This window comes from Cupressus sempervirens, chromosome 8 (assembly GCF_028749045.1).
Source record: "Cupressus sempervirens isolate cs-2001-9-10 chromosome 8, ASM2874904v1, whole genome shotgun sequence".
NCBI lineage: Eukaryota > Viridiplantae > Streptophyta > Pinopsida > Cupressales > Cupressaceae > Cupressus > Cupressus sempervirens.
Window position 1 is genome coordinate 814776083 of NC_143125.1, and position 15534 is coordinate 814791616.

The following is a 15534-nucleotide window of genomic DNA, read 5'->3' on the forward strand; positions in this document are numbered from 1 at the left end:
ATGGTGGTGAATATTGCAGTCATGAATTTGAAGATTATTGCTGTACTAATGGTATTCATAGATAAAAAAACTATTCCAAAGACTCCACAGGAAAATGGAGTAGCTAAATGCATAAACAAGACTATAATAGAGCATGTGAGAAGCATGAGGTTTCATGTAGGGTTGCCCTTAAACATGTGGGTAGAAGCTGCCGATACTAATGTATATTTGATTAATAGAGGTCCCTCTACTCCTTTGGGCTGTGGTATTCCAAAGGAAGCATGGACTAGCAAAAAGGTGAGTTATTCTTTTCTCAAAACTTTTGGTTGTGAAGCATTTCCTCATATAGATTCTGAATAAAGAACCAAGTTGAAAGCTAAGTCAAAGAAATGTGTATTTTTTGGATATGGCATTAATGAATTTGGTTATAGGCTTTGGGATTTTGAAAACTATAAAATTTTAAGAAGCAGGGATGTCATATTCAATGAGCATTGAGAAAGTGTTGTACAAAGATTTGTTGTAGCAACATGAGAAGAAACAAGATGATTATGTAGTGTTGGATGATACTCCAAAAGATGATGTTCTAGTAGTTCCTCATGATGTGCAACAATTGCAACAACAAATACCACACACCCTAGTGAATGTTAGACAATCAACAAGGCTAAGTAGACCTCTAGAAATATTTTCTCCTTCTTTGTATTCTAGTTGACTTACTAATGCTAGTGAACCTAAATGTTATGATGAAGCTGTGTAGGTGGATACTAAGATTTAGTAGGAGTCTACAATGAAAGATGAAATGGACTCTTTGCTAAAAAATAAGTCTTCGGATTTATGCAAGTTGCTTCCAGGTAAAAGGGCTTTACAAAATAAGTGGGTTTACAAGTTGAAAGAAGAGGGTGGAGGTAAGAAAAGATATAAAACTAGGTTAGTGGTAAAAGGATTTGCACAGAAAAAGGGCATTGATTTTGATGAGATATTTTCTCCTATTATTAAAATGACTTCTATTCACACTATTTTAAGTATTGTGGATACTAAAGATTTGCATTTGGAGCAACTTGATGTTATAACAACCTTTCTTCATGGTGATTTGGAAGAAGAGATCTATATGGAATAACCACAAGGATTTGAGGTCAAAGGTAAGGAAAACTTAGTGTACAGATTGAAGAAAAGTTTATATGGCTTGAAGCAAGCACCTTGGCAATGGTATCTAAAATTTGACAATTTTGTGCATGAGCACCGATATAATAGGTGTCATTCAAATCATTATGTTTATTTTAAGAGGTTGGATGATGAAAATTACATTATTTTATGTTTATATGTTGATGATATGCTTGTAGCTAGGTCTAACATGGATCACATTAAGGGGTTAAAAGAACAATTAGCACATTCATTTTATATGAAGGATTTGGGGGCAACAAAAAAAATCCTTGGTATGAAGATTTGCATAGATAGGAAGAATAGGAAATTAGCATCATCTCAAGATGATTATATTATGAAGGTGTTGCAACACTTTTCTATGGAGAATGTTAAAGTTGTCAGCACACCTTTACCTGGTCATTTGAAGTTGACTAAGGAGATGTGTCCCAAGACACTAGAAGAGGAGAATAAGATGTCTAAGGTACCTTATACTTTAATTGTAGGAAGCTTGATGTATGCTATGGTATATACGAGGCCAGATATTACACATGTACTGGGAGTCATTAGTAGGTATATGAGTCATCCAAGGCTTGAGCATTGGAATGTAGTAAAATGGATTCTCAAATATTTGAGAGGTACATCTCATAAGTGTTTACACTTTATTGATTTACAAGGATATGTTGACTCAGATTTGGCAAGGGATATTGATACCAAGTAGAGTGCTACAAGTTATGTATTTACTATTAGTGGGGCAACATTGATTTGGGTTTCTAGGTTACATATAGTTAATGCTTTATCCACTATAGAGGTAGAGTATGTTGTTGCTACAAAGGTAGCCAAGGAGATGATATGGCTTCAGTTCTTCTTGGAAGAGTTGGGACACCTATAGAGGGATAATTATTTGTTTCCAAAATCCAGAGTGTTGTTAATCTTGCAAATAATTTAGCTCTGCATTCAAAGAAAAAAAACATATAGTTTTGGTACCATTTAATTTGGTTAGTTTTAGATGATGGACAGTTAAAGCTGGAGAAGATACATACAGATGATAATCCAGAAGATTTGTTTACCAAGGTCATAACAAGGGAGAAGCTAAACTCCTCTTCAACTTTGGTTGGTCTTCTAGACTAAACATGATAAAATGACAATAGTGTCCAAGGTGGTTTGATATTCCAATGGGAGCTACAGGTTTAGTAGTGCTATGATTAGTCTCCAAGTGGGAGGTTATTGTTGTGTAGTCTGATTAGTCTCCAAGTGGGAGATTGTTGTGATGTAGAGCCTAATTAGACTTGGAGGTTTATTTGACATAGTTTTCTCCCCATATTATTTCTAGGGGGGTCTGCTCCAAGATAGGGTCAAGGAACAGTGCCCCTATGGTGTCCTAGGGAAGTGCCCCAAGTGTGCTCCCTATCGTAGTACAAGGTGGGGTTGAGGGGCAACACCCCCGCAGGGGTTTTTAGGGGTAGTGCCTCGAAGCCAAAAATGACCTTATATTGTAAAAGGCATTGACTGCTATTTTCCTATTGGAAAACTTATTCTAGCCCTAATTTTGTAAGCATAAACAACTTGTATAAAAGACTTAAGGTTGGGGATTTCATAATGTAATGGTGATATTGTAGCTTCTTGCAGTAGTATCGAGTTGTAAGGGATTGCAGATTGTAATCATTTGATAATAATAATATTGGACTTGCTATTAATGGACATAGCCCATAGATTGGGTGAACCACATTAAATCTTGGTGTCTTGTGTTCTCTTATGTGCAATCTATTATTTTATGATATTGGTTATATTTTCATGTAATTGTTATTTCTGTTTGAGATTAATCCTAACAAAACTTAGTGAAAACAAAGAAAAATAGTAGTGATGACTACCAAGTGAAAAGGTGAGGATGATGATGAAGAAAAAGGTATTGGAAAAAGAATGGTTTTGACAAAATCCAAGGAGAAGAAGGGAACAAAAAGACAACATGTTACTCCTCAAGGTCTAAAAGATACAAGGTTTAGGACCAAAGATGTATCAGAGGTTACTCCACCTTTTATGAAATGAGTTTCTATAATTATTAAACCTACACTATCACGAGTTAAGACTTATGAAAAGAGGAAGGGTGTTCCTACATCCTCAATCCAACCAACTCTAAGAAGGAGAAGAAAGTTGATTATTAAAGATGAAGAAGTTAGTGACAAAACTAAATCTAATGATGTTAGTCATTTTAATGTTGTTGTAAATAAGAGACCTCAAACTATTAATGGAATGATAGATTCCTCAAGGGAACATGGAGGTTTCTCTACTTTTCAATATGTTAAGTATCATACAATCAATGAGGAAGATAAAAAAAGGATAGAAGATGCTTTGATTGATATGATGAAAAAACTCAAGAAAACACCTATAGAGAATGGGAACATGATCTCAAAAGATATGTACAAGAAAATTGATAACATGTGGCAATATGATTTCATTACCCATAAATAGATGAGAGAAAGAGCCTTTGTGACTCTAATACCTCAATCACATGTTTATGAAATCAGTGATGCAATGAAAATACATAAGAAAATATTTGTACCTAAACAATGATCATTAAAAATATTAACATGTAAATTAATAGATGTCAACATTGATGGAAAAAGAATATAGAAATAAATTTACAAGATCAAATACCCCAGAGGAAGTCACACAAGTTGATGATACTAAGCTAGGATAGGATGTTGAAATGGATAATTTAGAAGATTATTATGTTCAAAATATAGTAGAAAAAGTGCATAATATGGTTAAAGATATTACTGATAAAGAAGATAATGTTACTATAGAAGACAATACTAAAGAAGATCTAGGAGATGAAGTGAAAAAAATGAATATTTTATGGATCACATTAAGCCCAATACAAAAGGTCAAACATCAAATGAGTCATCTCATGCACTTAAACTGTGCTATGCACCTATCATTAAACAGATTGAGTATAAGAATCCAGAGACACAAACTAAGTTATCTAATGAAAATGTTATCTCTATTGGTTCTTTAAATTCTTTTTTTGCTAATATGCCAATGCATACAGGCATACAAAAAACCAAGCACTAGGCTCAAACCACTCAAGGGGGAGACACAAATACCAAGGAAAAAAATGAAAATGTTGAAGATGGTAATACACAAATATGAGTAGATACAATAGATAATAAAGAAGTTTGTTTTACTACTGGCATAAGTCCACATGCCTATGGACCTCCTAGTAAGGGGATTATAGGGAAAGGAAAGACTACTCAATGTGAGCTAGGTTCATTGTGTGAACACAAGATAGATGCATTGAAACAATTAGGCTTTAAACCTCAAAAAATATTCCATTTTACACTAATATTACACTAAGAAAAGAAAGATGAGATGAATGAAGATAATGGACTCTGTAATGCCCCTCCAAAGGGAACCCAAAAGAATGGGTCAAAGTTTATATGTTTGATGAGTAATTTTTGTTTGAAAAACCTTTTCATGTTGACCTCGTTAATCATAGATGCAAAGTACTATTCTAGTTCCCTTAACATTCATTCCTTACTACTTAAGGTATTCCATACATTAGTGTTAATTGTCATGAAGTTTATATAGTTCTTAAATATAAAATAAAAATGTCATAATATAATTATAATTGACTCATCTAATCTTACAATGTAGATAATCAAGAACAAAAACTATAACAAGATATACATCATGATTTACATAAAACAAATTGATGACATAAGTAATCACCATTAGACATAGACCAATCTGAATTTTACAAAAGAGATACAATTTTTTTACATCTACTTTTCAAGAACAAAACCTCTTTCTTATTTACCCAACCCTTAAACATGTCTTTTCCTTAAAATGTACCAATCTAAATCCCCTTTTGATGATAGATCAAATTACATCAAATTACATCAAATTACATCATTTATATTAATGCAAGCAACATGAACATCCTTAAGCATCTTTAAGCATCATCCAAGCATATCTCCAAGAAAGAAATCTAATGCAAGCCATGAAAAAGCCTCTTGTTTTTCCACCCAACCACATGGAACCTTAAGGAACCAGTCCCTTGAGCTAGGAGAAAAAACCATGATCCACCTAAGCTCTAAGGTAGTCAAAGTCTTATACCCAAAATCAATTACAAGGGTAACATAAGCCACACAAAAGCATACATCCCAAAATGAAATCACAAGAAAATGGACAACCAGAGGCATAAGAAGAGTGAGGGATTCAATTGCATCTAGGTGAGTGTCATTGTACCTTCCTAAGGTGTTGGGATCCACCTCCCAAGCTTAAGACCATCCTACATTACTATACATCTTTTTCTCGAGTACTCCAACAAGAAAAAGCATGACCAAGTAATGTTAGGACCTACCTCTTGGGTTAGGGACCTATAAGTTATGCAAAATGTCCCTTTCCTAAGTACTCTAACAATACTTCCACAATTATCTTGTTTAGCTTGTGAATCCTAAAAACCAACCCATAAGTTCATTTACTATTATGTTATCACTTATTAGTTAACTCACAAATAGAACTAGCCTATGTAGAGCTCTAACTTCCAAACATAGGGACTCTAGCAACCACTTTTGGGCCCCAACACCTATGCTAAGCCACTCACCTAGGGTTTCCTACCTTAATCCAGTATCCAATATACAAGCCATATAGATTTTCATAGGTCAAGGCATCTTAGAAAATTCATGTAATAGAAACAAATTTGATAGGATAAACCAACATAGAAAACTATCCATAAGATATCAAACAGTGAGCCACAAAACCAAGAAAATGGTAAACCATGCATCTGTTTCTTATAACCATGCATCTATTTAACGTTGTTGAAGTTTTTCAATATAACCACACATCCATTCAATGCTAACACAATTTTGTTCAATATAATCACACATCCATTCAATGCTGATGCACATATGTTAAGCAAATTTGCACATTTGTTCAATATAACTGTGCATACATCGAGAAGAACTACACATTTGTTTGATATAACTATGCATTTGTTCAATATAATTGTGCATTTATTAGGAAAAGGTGCATTTGTACTAACATGTGGACAGAAAGGGTTAAATCCAGGGCTACACATATGCTTAGTATAATTGCGCATATGTGCAGTCTTCTTGCACATTCATTCTAGAGAACTCAACAAATATAAAGAAGGCTATGAATGAATTTTGAGACTTGCTAAGATGGAGAAAGGTCTTTCAGTACCACATGGGAAGGAAACCCCATGACCATCCCTAATCAAGTGGTTCAACCCCTAGAATTCTTATCTAAACATGACTTCCATGCAAGGACTATCACAAACAACCATGGAATACATTCATACACAAATTTATTCACAACATTCAAAGATATTTTTTCATAATCTATAGTAGTATATTGGTTTGATCTTTCTCATTCAAGTTATAAAATAATCCAAATAGAATGGGGTAAGGAGACGTACTTGGTTTCCTAAATTTGTGAATGGTGAAAGCTTCCAGCCTCTAACTTGGTGCTTGTATCCTTCCTAGTCTTAGTCTTGGTTTCCTTGCATTTATATAGGTAATGATCTTCAAAAATATACCTTTGATTATAGTTTGTTTTGCCTTCCTTGTTCTCTCTTTCTATTTGCTAGGAAGCCCCTTATTTATAGGGATCAATTTTTAATTTATGGATGGTTGCTTCTATTATTGTCATCTTGCTAAGGTTTGATTAAATAAATCAAACATTTAATTAATAATTTAATTTAATTTAAATCCCTAACCATTGCTGGGGTATCTAGATTGTAAAGAGATCCTTATTCAAAGGATTCTCATGCCACAATGGTTAAGTCTCTACGATCCTTCTCAGGAGGTTAAGGGTTCAATTTTAGAGATCTTTTACTATATAACGAATTTAATAAACATGGGTTAAAATCTACTCTCCATTTTATGCTCCATGAAGAACTACATGGGTGGGTTGGTTGAGGGTGAGATTGATGGTGGAAGGTTCTAGGTTCTAATCTCTAAAACATTTTATTTATTTCCCCATTCATTTTTTATTTTAAAAGATTGCAATATAATTATGCAAGAAACCACATCCAACCACACACACACACACACACACACACACACACACACACACATTTATTTATTTAGGTATATACGTGTGCACCCATATATGCTCGCATAAACTTATATTGAGACTTCCAATCATAAAACTAAAATCACAATAGGGATGCAAGTAAATATCATTAAACCATAGGGATACAAGTAAATATCATTAAACCAAACAAGAATGAAAATCCCCAAGTTCCCAATTTGGATAGTTGATTCCCTAATGAGACATCTAGGTTCAAGGTTCCTATTTGGAACATGGTCACATCTCCAGATTAATAGATAATATAGAGGCTTTAGTACCTATTCCTGCATAGACTTGCATCACTAATCAACCAATATGCATGTCTACAAATAACATTGTAATAATATAGTTTCATATCAATAGTAATATAGGTGTTAGATGTGTTAGTAGGTTTAGAAATCCATAGAGATTTATAATCCATAATCCTTATTTGAAAGCATATGAAATGTATCATAGGAACTCTATCTAAAACACATCATGTAAAGTATCATCTAAGCTCCTACCTTATTCATAAATCATCAGAATAAAATCTAGTGTCTCAAAATAAATCTCAAATCATGTCACTAGGGTGGCATTACAAACTCAAATAGACTTATTAGGAGAAAAAGGATCCATTTCCACCCAAGTCATCATCAAGTACCAATATAGTTGATTCTAAAGGAAAGAAGATAAAGAAGAAGAAGACTACAATAATGTGGTCCAATCTAGTTACTCTTGATGAGGTCATTATAATACTTGATTGGGACCCAAATACTTTAGATTCTAATGGTATAGCTAGTGACATGTAGTGGAAAGGAAGAGCACGATAGGTTAAGGAAGGAACTCAAGCAAGAACAAGTCATATTTGATATTAAGGATATCTCACTAGATGTTGTTCTTGACATTATTCTTAAAGAGGTGACCCCCATTCTAGAACAACTTGTCCAAATAATTGAAAAGTTAAATGAGCCTGATATGGATGCATAGGAAAATTTGATGGAAAGATTAAAAAATAAAATTGAGAATAAAGTGTTAGAATTTTTTCTCAAATTATTACCTTACATCAAGTGTAATTGTCCACTTTGGCCATTGAGCTTGAAACCATTGTTCAAAATGGTCTTTCATTATTCAAGAAATTATGTGATGCTCTCTAACTTATGGAGGATATCAAAGGTAATTTGCATAAGATAGAAGACAATATTGTTGGAAGTGTTAATTGGAAACCAAGACACTAAGAGGGGAGGGGGGAGGAGGTGAATCACGATTTGTAGCATTTAAACCTTTAAAAATTCATAATACATTCACCACATTTACCATCTCATATCCAATTGTATGCATACCTTATAAAATCAAACTATAATAACATATGGATCTAGTCTATCAATCACATGCATGAAAAGTAATCACATGGTCCACAAAGATTTGGTTACCTAGAAACCCTCCAAGGTGAAGGTAAAACTAGGGTAGGGATTTTCACTAATGCAGTAGTAAAGTTAACCTTTGACCATATCCAATGATCTACCTTGTGAGGGTTATACCATTTTAAAATATTTTGAGACTATTAGGTATCACCTTGTTAAAGTATTTTACACTTACAATAAAGTAAGGAATATGTTAGGAGATTTACAAAGATCTTCGAAGACCACTTTGTTAAGAGGTTATCTCTAACTCAATATATTAAAACTGATATAGTACATGATCCTTGATTTTCTATTGATAAATTATTTTTGGATCTCCCCCCTTCAATCTATTGAAGTTGATGAAAGATCAACCCCATAGCTCCCAAGAATCACCTATATGAAAACACCTTTCACAGAAAGAGAGAAGAAAATACTATGGAGGCTGGAATTCCCAGATTGATAGATGAGACATTCTTGATGAGGAAAAAGAGAGATTTCTATTATCAAAAGTCAATGAATAAAATTACAAAGAGATCAATCCTTATAAAAGGAGATCAAAACCCTAACAAGGTAAAGCCTAGGTTGCATGATAATAATTCATAAAAGAATTAATTATTATATGCCTAAAGTTTAGCTTAAGTAAACTAGAGATAATTAGTGACTTAATAATTAAATCAAAATGATTTAATTAATAAGGCAATATCTTATTACTCTAACACACCCCCTTAAGATAAACTTAGGGAGTAGCTAAAAACTTAGAAACTACTACTGAAAGGAAATTGGGTACTGACAACAAGGCCTGATGAGGTACCCAAGCACAACCAAATCTCTAAAAAGAGGAGAAGTAGATAAAACCACATGGGAAAAACCCTACTCCAAAAAGAGATGGAAATAAAATGTTCTAGAAGATATGAACAAAAGATGATCATGAAGAACACCGCTGAAGCATGAAGCTGCAAACACTACCAAACTTCTAATTTGAATAACCTCCATTATATAGAACATGACTAGGTACAGAAGACTAATTCTGAAGAGCTGATAAATCAAAGATGGAAGGTATATTCATGGCGTCCAATAATAGGAATTAAAGAATGTCTATATGGTAAATGACCCATCTCACTAAAATGCATAGGTATCCAACCACTGCAATCACCTAGTACATAGGATCAAATACTAAATACATAGCTCACTCCATTGAACCAAGAAAGAAATAGAACCAAAATAACCCCCTCTAATGCTGAGAGGTAAGACATGAGCATTGAAACTAGATGCAACATCTCATGCAGAAAGAAGAACTAGGAACATTAAGAGTGAAAAAGAAGTACAAACACCTATACCAACATGTGTCATTGACACATCATGAGGCTGATGTCATGGAAGGAACACTTGCTTGAAAAAGGAAGATGGCAAATATGGCCAACATAAAACCTTTCAAGGCACTTTATAATGTAGTGTGAGTACAATAAAACATAGAGATGTCCAAGATCCCAAAATGTAATAGAATGACACTTTATCTTAGCATGTTTGCAAAAATACTACATAAGGATGTCAACAAAGATCAAAAGAGACATAAAGCTAATACAATAGATAGTATAACCCATGAAAAATCATCTAAAATAAAAAAATTGATCCCTAGACCTAAAAAAACCAAGATATCCATCAGAATGCATAAAAGAAAAAAAACTAAATGGGATATGCCTGGAGTAGAATCTGGAACCACTAGTACATTTGAGGTCATTTTAAAACCATTATTGGTCAAAATTTTGACCAAATCTGACGAACCCATTGGTCATAATTTTTTTGGTCAAAATTTTGACTAATGGGTTGGTCAAACACTGTGTGTTGCCATGGTGCAATTTTCACCCAAATGTTGGTCTAAATTTCAACCAACACGTGGCAGTTTTTGACCATCATTGGTCAAAATTTTGACCAACGATGGTCAAAAATACCAGGTGTTGGTTGAAAATTTGACCAAAATTTAGTAGTTTTTGACCATCATTGGTTAAAATTTTGACCAATGATGGTAAAAAACTAACAGGTGTTGGTCTAAATTTTGACCAACACTTGGGTGCAATTTCTTTTTGACTAGCATGAAATATAAGCTTCTAGTATTGTATCCTATAGATTATAATGGAAAGTTTATTGAAGAAACTAGGAAGCTTGCTGGTTTGGATGTTTTGGGTGATGGAAATGTGGCAATTGTCAAGAGATTAGATGAACACTCATGTCTTAGCATGGAAGAAGCATACAGGATATTTATGTTTGTATGCTTCTTCCATGATAAGACAGGAGTGCTTATCTAAGCTCTTGACAATTGCCACATTTCCATCACCCAAGACATCCAAACCAACAAGCTACCCAGTTTCTTTAGTAAAATTGCCATTATCATCTATAAGATACAGTACTAGAAGCTTATATTTCACGCCAGTCAAAAAATCTTCTTGGCCATGGCTTGGGGCAGTATGAACTAGCTGGATGAATGCCACATTCATCCACCTCAATAGAATATCTCCTCTAAGAATTGAGCGAGGCAAGAGTCATAGAACACTAATGGAGGAATTGAGTCATAACAACCAACATGCTGCAATTTACAAGCCATTAAGGTTGGTGAGCTTTCCTCCTACATTGAAGCCATAGAGAACTAATTCTTGGAAAATAGTCCTCTAATTCCTTGTTAGATGAATTTGAACCAATGGTATCATCTAAGGAACATCCACAAAACTTATAACAAATAAAAACCTTGATGTGTGATCCAAAATGTTGATGAAAAAAGTTATACAATTAGATTCAAAAATCATAGTGATTGATTTCACAGATTGTCAAAATCTACTTACTCTTAAACAAAAATCTATAGTGTCTAAAGTATCTGGAACCTCCCTTGTTCCCATACTGAGAGGAAATAAAAATCTACAACATCTAGTATCTTGAATCTTTCTTGTTCAAATCCCATGCATGCTCAAAAAGGATTTGCATAGCATGGCTGAGTTAATCTACATTGAAGTGGAAAAAAGGCTAAGGCTAATGTTGCTATTTCTATTTGCTTGGTTATACTCTTGAAGAATTCAGTGGACCTATTTGTATTGCATGGTTTGTAAAAATACAATGCAAGACTTGGATGAGAATATTTGCATCCTAATTCATATTTTACATGTTGTGATGTCTAATCTGGTAGCTGTCCAACCACGATGAAAGATCCTTATTTGTAAGCACCTAAATTACATGTCCTATTGATGAGGCATTATTTTTAGAATAAGTATATTAAATGTGAGAACAGAGCATTTACCTGGAGACAGCTGGGCAATATTGGCAACGTAGTGTTTCTATCTCCCACAATGAACTCACTATAAAGAGACATGGAGATACATAGTTGGATCCATAATAACTGATATTACATGTCATTAGTTTATATATAGTTAGAAGTTCAAATGACTTTGCATGAATTGATATCAATTGTCACATCGGTATATATTCAAACTTGACATTTAAATTATCAAGTAGTAAATTTATGTTCGCTTAAGTTGGTTTATCAACAATGGTCACTAAGTTGGATTCTCTTGACAAATAAACCCAAAATACAATTAATTGTAGTGAATTTTAGTGTCTCTCTTTGATGCATTTACCTAGAGACCTTGGGTTTCAAGTGTTGATTATTCAAGTGATGTAATAATTGATCCATAAATCTTCAAGCAAATGTTTGATATATACAGAAAATTGCGTGGAACATTGAGATATCTTCTTTCAAATCTTCATGACTAGAAGCTAGAAAATTCTAATGTTTACAAGGATCTTCCAATGATTAATAAGTATACACTATACCAACTAGCCAATGTTATCAACAATTCCTAGAAATGCTGCTGTTGTAGTCAATGGTCAACTTCTTATGCAATGGTCTAGGTAAGAACAAAATCATCTGTACATACTACTACAAAAGGTGTTAAAAACCTTTTTTTGAAAGTAGCCAACATATTTTTTTTGTAGTAGATTTAGTTAGTACTCTACAATTGAAATGGACATTCCCTATTTTCTAAGGGATGGATATGAAACAAATAGAAGTACTCTAAAATTGACCCACAACACAATGCATGTGAAACAAATAGAAGCACCTGTGCATTACTTTTGGAGATACACAATGTTCCTTACCTTACAATATTAAGATTCTAAGATAACATCCTTAGAATGGATATCTCATGAAGGGTAGTAGTAGTAATTCCATCTTCATCATGCTCAAGCTTAGCTTTCTTAATCACCACAATCAGAGCAAAAGTTTGATAGTCACCTCAAATTGCAATAAGAGCAATAGTTTGATAGTCACCTCAACTACATACTTCAACATCAAAATCCAAAAGTTATTTATAAATAGGAAGAAAATATGTGAACTTAAAACATCTAGAAAGCATTTACCTAAAGAAAAAGGTATGCGATGACATTGTAGTCAATAGGAAAAACCCCCTCCATTTGAGACATCATCTGTGCAAAATTAGCAGTGCCTCGGAAATAATTTTCAACAAATAAGACCTCTTTCTTTAAAACATCTTTAGATTCACTATCAGAAATATATCTTTATAAATTGATAATACCTGGGTATCAGAGTGCAAAATTGTCTAAAGGAGAAACAAGTAATCTGGAGTGTACCCAACCTAAAAAATTCATGAGTTCCCTATGTTATACCTCATTCACAATCTATAAAGCTATAAGCATTAAACACAACAAAGAGAATGTTGAACTAAAAGAAACAAATGCTTCCAAGAAAAATATATTTTTCTAGTTAGTTTAAACATAAACAAGCCCCATATTCCATCATAAATGACAAGTGAACAAAACCAAGGTGTACTTGTTTAGAGTAAATAAGTATTTTATCAAACTCCCTTCTCTTAGCAAAACTTGCTACAACTTTGGGGGTAACCCGTGCTTTTGTGATTCCTTGGTATGTTAGTTTGAGCTTCACTTGGTTTCAAGACTATTATAATATTCTCTACTTAACAAGGCCAACGATGTGAAGGTGGAAGCTCATCTGACCTCACCCCCCTCCCCCTAACATCAATCTAAATTCTCCATTAACATCTAATTACATACTTCATTCATCCATTTATGAATTATAACATTCAATCAATACAATCACATAACATTCATTAATATGATATAAAATTCATTAGTACGCAATAGTAATCAAGACTTTATATTATATTATTCAAAGATTTTACAAAAGTTTTTTCCTATTCAACTATAGGCACCGGGGGAAAAAGAATAGGGCAAAGAAAACCCCTAGTATAGCTCAAGACTAGAGTCCTGTATACATTATAGATGCCCTTTATAAGGGTCTTTAAGAAGGCATACCTCCTTTTATACAAGGGGAGGATTTCTAATTGAAGAACCTCCAAAAACAAATACAAGGTTGGATCAACATCTATCTTGGCCAGATTCCCTTCCCAACATATTGGGGATTACAAATAACAGTGGCTGAGAGGGTTACAAGTATTAATGTTGGAGGAAATTGGAGTGACAAAATTTTGAGATCTTTGGTCTAGTTAAAGAAATGGTGGACACTAGAGGTAAATGTTGCAATCCTTGAATTAACTTGTAATAAAAAAACAATATTCCATGGCAATGAAAAGAAGGGGGGTAAGGGGTTAATAGGTCTTATCCCCCTAAAATAAATATCTGACAAGTCACCTATTCTCAAAATAGGAATCTGTAAAACTATTTAGCACCTTACACTTCTAGCTTTGGTCACACATAGAAATATACATATACAAAGGAGAGCATATGAATGATTCAGATCTACATATGTATACATATATAGGTATATATACTTATGGGAAGAGATTAACTTGCACCAGTGATTAATAATGATTAACTTCCACCACAAACTAATGGTATTCATCTTTGTTGTGGGCTATGGACTGGGAAATTCTTCATTTGGAGAGAAGGGTTTTGTAATGACAACAACTCATAAAATATCTCAAGATAAAACTGTTATAAGCTACTTGAGCTCAAATTTCTATAGTCCATAGACAAAGAGGCAAGGAAAGAGCTCACACCCTTGAAACTAAGAAAGAGAGCTACTCAATTTTCCAAGAAAATTGTTGATGCTCAAAGGAAATCATTTAGGAGATACCATGTCAATACTTTAAGGATCTGGTTTGTTAAGGCTATCTTCAAGGCTCCCTAAATGAAGGATTTGGCTTCATAAAATTTAAAACATTTGAACTCAAGGATTCTAAGGCTCCAACACAATTTCAATACCCCAATAGAACACTCTCTCAAATTGTTCCAATAGTCCAATTCTCTGCCCTTTAGGTCTACTGCATACTTGAAATGGGGATGACTTTGGCTTTTCCCAAGAGATGTGACAATGTAATGATGCTCACTGATGCCCTATTTGGTGCATTGCAACATATCATGGATTTCCTTATGTTTGTTTTAGGTTAGCACAACTACCCTTAACTATTACCCCATTTTCATGCATAAAAATGACTACTTTTTCAAAGGAAATATCATCAAATGACATCGAATAAACCCCAACTCTTGGATAGTGACTTATTACCTCTTCAATTGCTTAATTTCCAATACCCTACAACATCAAAACCCCCAAACTAACACTCCCAAACCCTTGAACTAGGCTTCCTCAATCCCCCAATTACACACACTTCCAATCCAAATTAACAATGGATTCACCTTCACATGAACATTGTTCAATGTCTCTAGTCATCAAATAGACCCCTTGTTCGAGTAGAATGTCTATTGCTATACCTGATCATGCATTTTTAATGCACTATCATGCTGTTGTTTAACTGAGATCACTCCTATCTTGTTTAATCCTGCATGTGCCTTGTTAGTAACTTATAATACATGTCAATTCTAGTCATTCCATGAATATTGAGCTCCCATACTCATGGAATGATTTCCATTATTCTTAAATTCTATTTTAGTAAGTAAATAGTTAAAA